The sequence below is a fragment of the Phoenix dactylifera genome, unplaced genomic scaffold (assembly GCF_009389715.1).
Source record: "Phoenix dactylifera cultivar Barhee BC4 unplaced genomic scaffold, palm_55x_up_171113_PBpolish2nd_filt_p 000521F, whole genome shotgun sequence".
Lineage (NCBI taxonomy): Eukaryota > Viridiplantae > Streptophyta > Magnoliopsida > Arecales > Arecaceae > Phoenix > Phoenix dactylifera.
Window position 1 is genome coordinate 157,764 of NW_024067932.1, and position 12,654 is coordinate 170,417.

A 12,654-nucleotide genomic window follows, 5' to 3' on the forward strand; every position below is an offset into this window, starting at 1 on the left:
CATTGATTATTTTATGATTTTTACTTTGTGTGGCTGTTGGAATTCTTACTGGGCTGGAAAAGCTCATACTACATTTACTTTCTTTTTCAGAGGCACTGGATTTGTAGAGTCCATTGGGTGGGACGAGAAATGAGATCAGCGTGGAGACTGACTGCTAGATAGATAGAAGTTAATTTATCTTTTGTTTATGGACATTAGAAAATTATGTAAAAATTCCATACATTTTGGTTGGATTTGATTTAATTTCATTAATCATTAATTTTGGCATTTATGAAATTATTAAAATTATTTGTTTATTTTAGGCCTTGCATGATCTTTAGGGCACTGCTCTAGGGCTCATGCGGCCGGTCACGTACCGGACCCGGGTGATGGGTTCGGGGCGTGACTGAGTGGTATCAGAGCTTAAGGTTTAGGAATCCTAGGGTTTAGGCTCGAGTAAGCCTGAGTGGGGAAAATCACTAAATATGTAAGATATTAAAATGGTGTGATTAGCATATGAAGAATGCAAAATTTTCTCAATCTGATAATCTTGATGCTGGAAAAATTGTGTAGGTTGATATGGCGCGAGGGCGTGGTCGGGGGCGTGCCAGGTAGGGGTGGCAAAATATGACTTGACCCGCCAACCCGACCCGCGTTCGACCCGCCATAAACAGGTTTGGGTTTGGTCTAAACGAGTTCGGATCGGATACGGGTTTTAAATGTCTGACCCGTTTATTAATTGGGTCAGATACGGATTTCAGATGTCTGACCCGTGTAATCCGTTTAACCCGTTTAGCTATTGGGCTGATAGACCCGCTTCAGCCTGTTTTATTTGCATCAGCCCAACTTCCCGCGTCGGCCCAATTTCTGCGCGACCCGTTTAACCCGTCCACCGCCCGCGACTTCTCGACTTCGTGAGTTCGTGGCCTTAGGGATTTAGGGTTTGTGCTGCCGTCGCCTCTCAAGTCTCAAGTTTCTTCCCTAGTCCCCTCTCCTCTCCTCCCGATTCTTCGCCTCCCAAGCCCTCTCCTCCAGACCACCGCCTCCGCCCTCTCCTCCTCCGTGTGGATAAGTTCGGCCTCTCCATCGACGGCCACCGCGGCGGCTTGAGGACCACACTCCACCGTCCGCGACTTCTCCTTAGTTAGGGACTTAGGGTTAGGGTTTGTGCCCCGCCCGAGCTCTATTCCCTCCCTCAGTCTCTCTCGAGTCTCTCCCCTCTCCTCTCCTCCGGATTCTTCGCCTCCCGAGTCCTCTCCTCCGGACCTCCACCTCCGCCCTCTCCTCCCCCGTGCCAACAACTTCGGCCTCCCCATCGACGGTGACCGCGGCGGCTCGACGGGTCCTGGGAACCAAGGTTGAATCTCTGCTCGACTGCTCCTAAAGAGGTCGGATCCTCTGCTCTACCGAGGTAAAAATGATCCACCTTTTTTTCTTTCGGCTGGGGTGATCTTTTTTCGGTTCCTCCCTTCTTCTATTCTCTGTGGGGTTTATCCTAGGCTAGCTTCTTCTATTCTCTATGGGGTCTAAAATTTTGGCTCTGTTTTCTTCATTTATTTTTTTATTTTTTTTTTCGTTTACAGTTTGAGTTGCGAATGCTTTTTGGTATAAACAATCTAGTAGAGTAGTAGTTCTTGTGGAAGATTCTACATAGATTCTGCACAAGAATAATTGTTTTTAAGTGGTATTTTTTTGAATGCTGGTAAAACCCCAAGATGCATGCCGTCATGTTATACAAAATACTGTAGCTTTCTTAGAATGAGAGTGTCATTTTTTTTGGAAAAATAATAGTAAGATTTATGCTTAAAGCGTTGATCCTCTTAGTAAGACTGTAAGAGGGGCTTTCTTTGGCCTTAAAATCATTGGTTATAATAAGTTCACTGTCTTCATATGTTATGCTTCCTTCTGCTTTAATAACTTGCCTTTTGTTGATTTGTAATTTTGTATACTTCAACACAGGGTGGGATTTACATATTTGAGGATCTAACTGCAGAAGCAAGTATCACTAATGATGTCTATTTAAAGATCACAGACTTTCTAACTGTTATTGCTTAACTTTGATAATAGTTTCTAAAGATTCATATTTTTAACATTATTATTTTGTTTTTTTGCAGTGCATTTACAGTTGTTGGAAAGTAGAAGCAGTTGAATATCTAAGTTTTAGAGATTATATTGATAAATCTGACTCAGCATTTACAGCATTGAAACATGTCGTTTTGTTTTTCTTTTTAACAGGATGATAGCAGAGAAGCAATTGCAATCACTTAGAAGTATCTACTGACATTGAAACAGGATGATAGCAGAGAAGCATTGAAACATGTCGTTTTGTTTTTCTTTTGGAAATGAGGAGCACGGAGCACCCACATTGATATTGATTTGACTCGTGGGTAGCTTGTGTATGTTCCAGTGCTTCTGACATTGGGTGGCTCTGTGGCTTTTGCCTTACTCTGTGGCATTTTTTTAACTTATTTTCTTTCCATTTCCCTTCCAAACAGCATTGAAACATGTCGTTTTGTTTTTCTTTTTAACAGGATGATAGCAGAAAAGCAATTGCAATCACTTAGCTATTTCCAACCATGCATCTATCTCTTTGGATAATCATGTAGACAGTTTATAAGCTGAATATTTTTTGTTTGTTTGCTACTGCATATGGAAAGGGTCTTAGAAGAAAGAATATAAAGCAGTCTGAGAAGTGAGAAGTGCCCTGTTTTCCAAAGCAGCTTCTATGACCAAGACGCTAACAACTTTGTTTTGGAAATGGATCATTATCTTAAATAATTCGTTTCAAAGTGTGTGCCTAAGTAGATGATGTTTTGTGCAGGAAAGGGAAGCAAAGAAGGAGGCTTTCAGGAAGTATCTAGAGTCCAGTGGTGTTCTTGATGCTCTGACTAAAGGTTTTCAACTGTCTTCGTTGGGTCTGTTTTGTTTTGGAAATGGAAATGAGGAGCACGGAGCACCCACATTGATATTGATTTGACTCGTGGGTAGCTTGTGTATGTTCCAGACTCCAGTGCTTCTGACATTGGGTGGCTCTGTGGCTTTTGCCTTACTAGTTACTCCTGTCCTGTGAATTGTGATCACATTTTGAACTCACATATTTTATTATTTTTGCAACTAGAAAACCATCAGATTGCAATTAGTAAAATTATATTCTGTTATTATATGAATGAGCATATCTGCAGCTTTGTGGGTGTTAATGAGCCCCTTTTTCAGCTTTAGTGATCGCCGAGCAACCATTTTTTTAACTTATTTTCTTAATTACCGATAGCTTTAGACAAACAGGTTAAACAGGTCGGGTCGGGTTGGATAAACAGGTTAAACAGGTCGGGTCAGCATGGGTTAGACTAAACAGGTTAAACGGGTCGGGTCGGGTTGGGCAAACAGGTGACCTGTTTATTAAACAGGTTAAACGGGTCGGGTCGGGTTATCTGTTTATTAAACAGGTCAGGTTCAGGTTGCAATTTCTGACCTGTTTAATAAACAGGTCGGGTTCAGGTTTATGATTTTCTGACCCGACCTATATATGACCCGACCCGTTTATGTCCAACCCGACCCGATTGCCACCCCTAGTGCCAGGAGGCCGACCCGATTTGCGGATGGCTCCACGGCTTGGGCACCCTCTGGACAGCAGGAAGATACCTCATCCACGCCGACTCGGGGTGTGCCACAGCAGGAGCACACTATGGACCCTACTGGTAGTACTCCAGAGATGGGAGCTCCGGAGATTGGGACATCCGAAGGACCAAGTATTCAGCTTGAGGAGACGATAAGTGCTTCACAGTTGATGCAAATGATGGTGCAACAGCAAGCTGCTGCCAGGGAAGACATGATGAGGATGGTAGAAGTACAGCAACAGTTCTTGCAGCAACAGTTGCAGCAGCAGCAAGCAATGTATCAACAACAACAGGAGCAACAGCAACAGTTTCAAGGCACTACAGCTCAGCCGGAGCACCGAGTCAGTCAGTTGGATTTCCAGAGATATGCACCCCCAGCATTTAAAGGTACGACTGACCCGATGGAGGCTGAGAGCTGGCTGAAGCAGATTGAGAAAGTTTTTCAAGCTCTAAGGTGCCCTGATGAGGAGAAAGTCCTTTTTGCCACCTTTATGTTACAGGGTGAGGCAGCTGACTGGTGGGAAATGGAGAAAGGGAAGCTTGGTCCGGGTGATGCCCCCTTCATTTGGGAGGAATTTAAAAAGGTTTTTCATGAGAAGTATTTTCCACAGGGTATCCGATTCCAAAAATATAGGGAGTTTGACCGACTGGAGCAGGATGATATGACAGTTGCTCAGTATGCAGCAAAATTTGAAGAGATGTCTCGATATGCTCCGACCTTGATATCAGAAGATAGTGACCGAGCAAGGAAATTTGAAAATGGACTCAGGGGACGGATTCAACAACAAGTCGCTACTTTTGAACTGTCTAGTTATAAAGATGTGGTTAACAAAGCCCTGGTGATAGAAAAAGGGCTTGACAATGCCCAGGCTGCCAGAGAAAAGAATATGAAGAAAAGGTTTCGATCTACTGATTCTCCGAGCCAAAATAGTAGACCTTTCAAGTCGAAGGATCAGAGACCGAATCAAGTTGTCACAAGGGACAGAGGACAAGTCCGAGGTGCTATTAGATGCTACCGCTGTGGAGGACCTCATCTCAAGCGAGATTGCACTTGGGTTGGAGGGACATGTTTTTCTTGTGGTCAAGACGGGCATAAGGCTATTGTTTGCCCTATGGAAAGGATCCGCAGAGGCGACAGGCACCTCAGTCCTCTCAGAGAGCCCCTGCAAACCGAGCACCTCAGGAAGGACAGCAGCAAGAGGGAGGGCAACAGAGGCCTAGGACCCAGGGGCGGATCTATGCACTCACAGAGCAGGATGCCAAGGCTTCTAATTCAGTGGTGACAGGTACTAAATCCATCCCTAATACTCTCTCTTGTTTGGCATGTCATAAATTTTGTTGGGTTATATGTGTTTGTGCAAGTATGGATAAAGATTGTGATTAGGTGCTTTGTGACTATGTACAGGAATGATTAGGTTAATGTCATATGATGCAAATGTTTTATTTGACTTTGGTGCTACCCACTCATTCATATCGGCAAATTTTGTTAGAAAGAATACTGAAATATCACCAGTGCCATTAGAATTTGATCTTTGTGTCTCAACGCCAAGTGGAGATGTTATATTAGTTAATTCAGTTTGTAAGAACTGTATTTTGGGCATTGAGGACAGGGAAATGAATGCAGACTTGTTGGTCTTAGAGATGAATGACTTTGATTTGATTCTTGGAATGGACTGGTTGGCAGCATACCATGCTACTGTTGATTGTTTTGAGAAAACGATCAAGTTTCAGATCCCTGGTCAGCCAGTGTTTGGGTTGGTGGGTAGCAAGTCACCTCATCAAATGAAATTAATCTCAGCTTTACAGGCTAAGAAGCTTCTTGCAAAAGGTTGTGAAGGATTCTTAGCTGTTGTGATAGATACCCAGAAAGAGGAGCCCAAGTTAGAGGATATCCCTGTGGTGGCAGAATTTCCGGATGTGTTTCCAGATAAACTGCCAGAATTACCCCCTGATAGGGAGATTGAATTCTCCATTGACCTGATTCCTGGCACTGGTCCAATATCAAAAGCTCCATATCGAATGGCTCCAGCTGAATTGAAAGAGCTGAAGGAACAACTACAGGAGTTACTGAATAAAGGTTTTATCAGGCCTAGTGTTTCTCCTTGGGGCGCTCCTGTATTATTTGTGAAAAAGAAAGACGGTAGCCTACGACTCTGTATAGACTACCGAAAACTAAACAGGGTGACAGTGCGGAATAAATACCCACTACCAATGATTGATGATTTGTTTGATCAGCTGCAAGGGGCTTAGGTTTTCTCGAAAATTGATCTTCGTTCTGGTTACCACCAATTGAAAATAAAGGCAGACGATGTACCCAAGACAGCTTTCAGGACCAGATACGGACAGTATGAATTTTTGGTCATGCCTTTTGGTTTGACAAATGCACCGGCTGCCTTCATAGATCTTATGAATCGCATATTTAAACCTTATCTGGATCAATTTGTAGTAGTGTTCATTGATGATATTTTGGTGTATTCAAAGAGCCCACAGGAACATGAAGAACATCTAAGGGTTGTATTGCAAATTCTTAGAGAAAAGAAGCTGTATGCTAAGCTATCAAAGTGTGAATTCTGGTTGGATAGCATTTCTTTTCTTGGGCATGTGATCTCCAAAGAAGGTGTCTCTGTTGATCCAATGAAAGTGGAGGCGGTAGTTGGGTGGTGTAGACCTACCAATGTAACTGAAGTGCGCAGCTTCTTAGGATTGGCTGGATATTACAGAAGATTTGTTGAGGGGTTCTCCCGTATTGCCATGCCTCTAAGTCGCTTGACTCAGAAGCAAGTAAAGTTTGAATGGACAGATGATTGTGAACAGAGTTTTCAAGAGCTGAAAAAGCGTCTGGTGACAGCCCCAGTGCTAGCTATTCCATCTGGAACAGAAGGCTTCACCATCTACAGTGATGCATCTCGTAAAGGACTTGGGTGTGTACTGATGCAGAATGGGAAGGTGATAGCTTATGCCTCTAGACAGTTAAAGTCATATGAACAGAATTACCCTGCACATGATTTGGAGTTGGCAGCGGTAGTTTTTGCTCTGAAGATATGGAGGCATTACTTGTATGGAGAACACTGTGAGGTTTTCACAAATCATAAGAGTTTGAAGTATATCTTCACACAGAAGGAGCTGAATTTGAGGCAAAGAAGATGGCTAGAACTACTGAAGGATTATGACCTGACTATTAGTTACCATCCAGGGAAAGCAAATGTAGTGGCTGATGCTTTGAGCAGAAAATCCTCAAGTGGGCTGGCAGCATTAATCACTACATAGAAGCATATTTTATTAGATTTGGAGAGATCAGGGATTGAGATACGGCTACATGATCCTAAGGTACATGATCAGGGATTGAGATATGGCTACATGATCCAAAGTAGGCTACCCTCACAGTGCAGCCTACTTTGATTGAAAAGATCAAGATGTCTCAGAGAGAAGATCCAGAGTTACAGAAGATCAGAGAAACAGTAGAGTTAGGTGTGCAGTCAGAATTCCGAGTGCATGAAGATGGCTCTTTAAGATTCGGGAACAGGGTATGTGTGCCAAAAGTACCAGAAATGAAGAAAGAGATTCTTGATGAGGCCCATAACTCAGCTTATACAGTGCATCCAGGTGGTACTAAAATGTACCGAAACTTGAAGAAAAATTTTTGGTGGAGTGGCATGAAGCGAGATATAGCTCAATATGTTGCACAGTGCTTAGTGTGTCAGCAAGTGAAAGCTGAGCATCAGAGGCCTGCTGGACCACTACAGTCTCTTCTCATTCCTCAGTGGAAGTGGGAGCATATCACCATGGATTTTGTGACTGCTTTGCCTAAGACTCCTCGGGGTAATGATGCAGTGTGGGTGATTGTTGACCGACTGACCAAGTCAGCACATTTTTTGCCTTTTAGAGTTGACTTTTATTTGGAAAAATTGGCAAGTATGTACATAGAGCAAATTGTGAGGCTGCACGGGATTCCAGTTTCAATTGTGTCTGACAGAGATACTAGATTTGTGTCACAATTTTGGAAGAGCCTTCATAAAGCTCTTGGTACAAGGCTGGACTTCAGTACAGCTTTTCATCCACAAACTGATGGACAGTCGGAGCGCACTATTCAGATCTTGGAGGATATGTTAAGGGCTTGTGTTATGGATTTGGGTGGTGCATGGGATAGTCATTTGTCACTAGTTGAATTTTCCTACAACAATAGTTATCAGGCCAGCATTCAGATGGCTCCTTTTGAGGCACTGTATGGCAGGAAATTCCGATCTCCAATTTGTTGGGATGATGTGGGAGAAAGAAAAGTATTGGGTCCAGAGATAGTACAGCAAACTGTGGATAAGATACAGGTGATTAGAGAACGGCTCCTTATTGCTCAGAGTAGACAAAAGAGTTATGCTGACAATAGGAGAAGAGAACTGGAGTTTCAGGTTGGTGATCATGTTTTCTTGAAAATATCTCCTACTAAAGGTGTGATGAGGTTCGGAATTCGTGGCAAATTGAGGCCTAGGTATGTTGGTCCGTTCGAGATCCTGGATAGAGTTGGAGAAGTGGCATACCGTTTGGCTCTACCACCAGCTTTATCAGGTGTGCATAATGTATTCCATGTTTCAATGCTGAAAAAATATATTCCGGATCCGAACCATGTGGTAGATTTTGAGCCTATAAGTCTGCATGAGGACCTAACTTATGAAGAGTACCCGGTACGGATTGTGGATAGAAAGGATCAAGTGTTGCGACGTCGGACCATTCCTTATGTAAAGGTGCAATGGAGCAACCACTCTGAAAGAGAGGCCACTTGGGAGCTCGAGGAAGAAATAAAAGCCAAACACCCTCAACTCTTTGATATTTCAGGTACGTTAATTTCGCGGACGAAATTTTTTTTTTTAGGAGGGGAGAATGTAAAAAACCAAAAAAAAAAAAGGAAAGGGGGACGGGCCGGCCCGAAAAGACTGGGCCCATCCCCTTATCACGATCATGCCCTAGGCACGATCGTGGTGGACGAAGGAAGGGTGAAGGGGGGGCGGCGGCGCTAAGGTTGATCGCCGGAGGGGACACCGGAGAGGAGACGAGCGCCGGAGAGGGGATCCGGCCGGCCGCGCTTCGGTGAAGACTCCTCACAAATCGAGTGAAGAGCTCTCGGATCCTCGGGTTTCAGCCGAGTTGCTCACGGATTCTTCCATCCATCTCTCGCCGGAAAGATCGCCGGAGCATGCCGTCGGACCGAGGTAAGTGGGGTTCCCTTCCTTATGCTTCTTGTTCTGGATTTTGGGTGGCGTTGGAGGGGTTTTTGGCCGGTGAATCGTCGGAGAAGAGTCCGAAATAGGGTACCCCTGTTTCGGCCTCTCTCTTCCCAATCCCGCCGCCGCCGGCCGCCGGGTTGGCCGGGATTCATGGCGGGTGAGGTTGGTTGGGTCTGTGAGGGGGCCGGAGAGGGTTTGTATGTGATGAGGGAGGGTGGACCCGAGGTCTTCTTCCTCAGGATCCCATCTCTCCTCCTCTTCTTCCTCTTCCTCTCGTGTGGGTTGGCCACCGGCGGCGACGACCATGGTCGGAGGGGAGGCTGCTTGGGTTGTCGTCGGGTGGGGGGGTGAAGAGGCCGAGCCACCATGAGGAAGGCCTTCGGCTGATGATGGAAAGAAGAAGAAGAGGGGGGGGACCTTTCGGGTGTTGGGGAAAGAAGAAGAAGAGGGACCTCCTCTTCTCTCTCTTTTGGCCGGCCACCATCGCTGGCGACTGCAGCAGAGACGGCCAGCGATGGTTCGGCCAGTGGTGTTGTCGAGTTGGGGAAGGAGAGGGTACAGCCACCATGGTTGTTGCCCTTGGATCAAAAAGGATTTGAGGGAGGGAGATGTATTCCCAACCATAAAGAGGGACGGATCATTCCTTTCTTTTGGTCTCTTCATCGGGACCGGCTATCATCGCCGGCATGGCAGCGGCCACGGCTGGTGACGACATAGACCGATGGTACAAGGGTGGGAGTCGGGCCATCCCGACTGCCCTAGATCTGGGAGGATTGAGATGTTTGGGGACTTGATGATGGACCCCATAACAGATGAGAATTATAGTTCAGAATATTTTAATATTAAATAATTTAGTTGTGATTTATAATTAATGTTGTAGGGAAAGAGTCAACGAAGCCAGTAGATTTTGATCAGGGGACTCAGCACCCCAGCGAGTAGGTTGTGACTCGGATCCGTGATTGAGTCAGTCTACAATTTCGATAAGAATCCCTACATCTGAGCACTTCTATACATATATTTGATTTATCGTTGGATTTATTTCATAATTATGTTGTTATTGTTTTATGAGTTGATGCGATATCTATGAGGCGAATTTATATCAACATATTTTCATAATTATGTTGTTATTGTTTTATGAGCTGATACGAAACCTTTGAGGCGTGCATTGTGTTTATAATGAAAATATTGAGATAAATTCATTTGGGGAAGAAATAACATATTTTTGAGAATTTATGAAAATATGTGATGTGATGAAATTGTGATTAAACATGTAAAACTAGACATGTAATGTGGGTTGGACTAACCTTGTCATGAGATAGCCTCTACGAGCTTATGCGTAGGATAGCTGCCACGAGCTGATGCGTGGGATAGCCTCCACGGGCTTACGCGTGGGATAGCCTCTACGAGCTTATGCGTAGGATAGCCTCCACGGGCTTACGCGTGGGATAGCTGCCACGAGCTTATGCGTGGGATTTGTGCAGTCTTGGACTGGGTCATGATCTTGGTTAGTCCAACGCCAGAAGTAAAAAGTCTGAAGACTTGGGAATCAGGGTATTACGTGAATGAATCACGAAATGTGAAAAAAAAGGATTTATGTATATGTACTAATATATACGCTTGTTGTTTGTTGAGCTTTTTGAATGATGAAATGACATATATTTGATGCATTGATTATTTTATGATTTTTACTGTGTGTGGCTGTTGGGATTCTTACTGGGCTGGAAAAGCTCATACTACATTTACTTTCTTTTTCAGAGGCACTGGATTTGTAGAGTCCATTGGGTGGGACGAGAAATGAGATCAGCGTGGAGACTGACTGCTAGATAGATAGAAGTTAATTTATCTTTTGTTTATGGACATTGGAAAATTATGTAATAATTCCGTACATTTTGGTTGGATTTGATTTAATTTCATTAATCATTAATTTTGGCATTTATGAAATTATTGAAATTATTTGTTTATTTTAGGCCTTGCATGATCTTTAGGGCACTGCTCTAGGGCTCATGCGGCCGGTCACGTACCGGACCCGGGTGATGGGTTCGGGGCGTGACTGGTTAAGTCTCTAATTCCTTGATCAAGCTCTTCTGCATCTTCATCAGCATCTACATCCTTTCTTGATGAGAGGTCATTAGTTTCATAAAAAATAACATGAATTGATTCTTCCACAACTAATATTCTTTTATTGAATACTCTATATGCTTTTCTTGATGATGAGTATCCTAGAAAAATTCCTTCATCAGATTTGGCATCAAATTTTTCTAAGTTATCTTTCCATTGTTTAGAGCGTAGCATGTACATCCAAAAATATGAAAATATGCAACATTTGATTTTCTATTTTTTATGAGTTCATAAGGGGTTTTCTTTAGGATAGATCTAATGGTAATCCTATTAATGATATGATAAGCTATGTCGATAGCTTCAGCCCAAAAATATTTAGGCAAATTACTATCACAAAGCATTATCCTTGCCATTTCTCCAAGGGTTCTATTTTTTCTTTCTGCAACTCCGTTTTGTTGTGGTGTTCTTGGTGCAGAAAAGTTGTATTCAAAATCTTGGTTTTCAAATTTTGTACCATGATCACTTCTGATTTTTACACTTTGTAAACCTTTTTCATTTAAAATTCTTTTATAAAGTTTTGCAAATGCAGAAAATGCTTCACTTTTATGTACCAAGAATAAAACCCATGTAAATCTTGAAAAATCATCCACAATCACAAAACCATAATGTTTGCCTCCCAAGTTTGCAGTTCTAGTAGGTCTAAATAAATCCATGTGGAGAATTTCCAAAGGCCTAGTAGTGAAAATAGCATTTTTAGATCTAAAGAAGGTTCTAGTTTGTTTCCCTAGCTGACATGCATTACACACTTTGTTCTTTTCAAACTTTAATTTAGGTAAACCATTAATAAGATCTTTTTGAATGATCTTTGAAATTAAGTCCATACTAGCATGAGCAAATTTTCGGTGTCATAACCAGCTAGCTTTCTTAGTTTTCATAGCTACAAGACATGTCATATTTTTCATAAAAATTTGATCTAAATCGACCATGTTGCCCAAGGTGACAACCCAAGAGAGGGAGTGAATTGGGTTTTCTAAAAATTATGTTCCCTAATTAACTTTAAATTGAATGCAGCGGAATGATAAGATGTTATCTTACTTGAGCTCTAGGCAATTACAAGTAAAGCAGTAGAAGATTAAGCTAGAGCAACTACACTATGGCTTTAAGGGGTAATTGATCTAAAATTAACTTATAGTTGTATGATCAATTTTAACCTATGTGAATGGTATGAATGGAGTGGAAGCTAAGAAACCTCTAGACAATCATATATAAATCAATAGGAAACAATGCTAGAGATATTACACAGTCAAGTATGAATGTAAGGTATGAAGCACAAGAGATAAGGCATCACAAACACAAAGATGTATAGTGGTTCGGTGCACCCTAGCTCCTACATCCACTTCCCAAGATCTCTTGAAAATTTCACTATAATTTCTTAAATTACAACCGGCTGTTTTACAAGCTCACAACCTAACTTGTTGTTTTTACGAGATCACAACGAACTCGGTCGGTTTTCACAGGCTCACCGACTAGAACTAATCCGACTGTTTTCACGACCTCACAATCCAACCCAGTTGGTTTTTTCCGGATTACCAACTACAACCTACAACGTTGGTTTTTACTGGCTCACCAACAACCCTTAATACCTTGATTCAATCCCTTGATTGAATCAAGTACAAGATGTCAGAATAGGAGTTTAAAACAAATACAAACTTCTCAAACAAACAGATATAACAAATATAAACAAATAGAGTAAAAAGAAGAAGCCCTCAAACAAGTTTTGTAGATGA

The 12,654-nt window shown here is 42.7% G+C and overlaps 1 long non-coding RNA gene across 1 annotated transcript; it reads left to right on the forward strand.

Annotated features, from left to right (window-relative positions):
- The first annotated feature begins 2,180 nt into the window (after window positions 1-2,180).
- LOC120106296 lies at window positions 2,181-2,808 on the forward strand. The gene is made up of 2 exons (XR_005508478.1): window positions 2,181-2,375; window positions 2,511-2,808. It is a non-coding gene; the product is annotated as an uncharacterized LOC120106296 (long non-coding RNA).
- The last annotated feature ends 9,846 nt before the right edge of the window (window positions 2,809-12,654 follow it).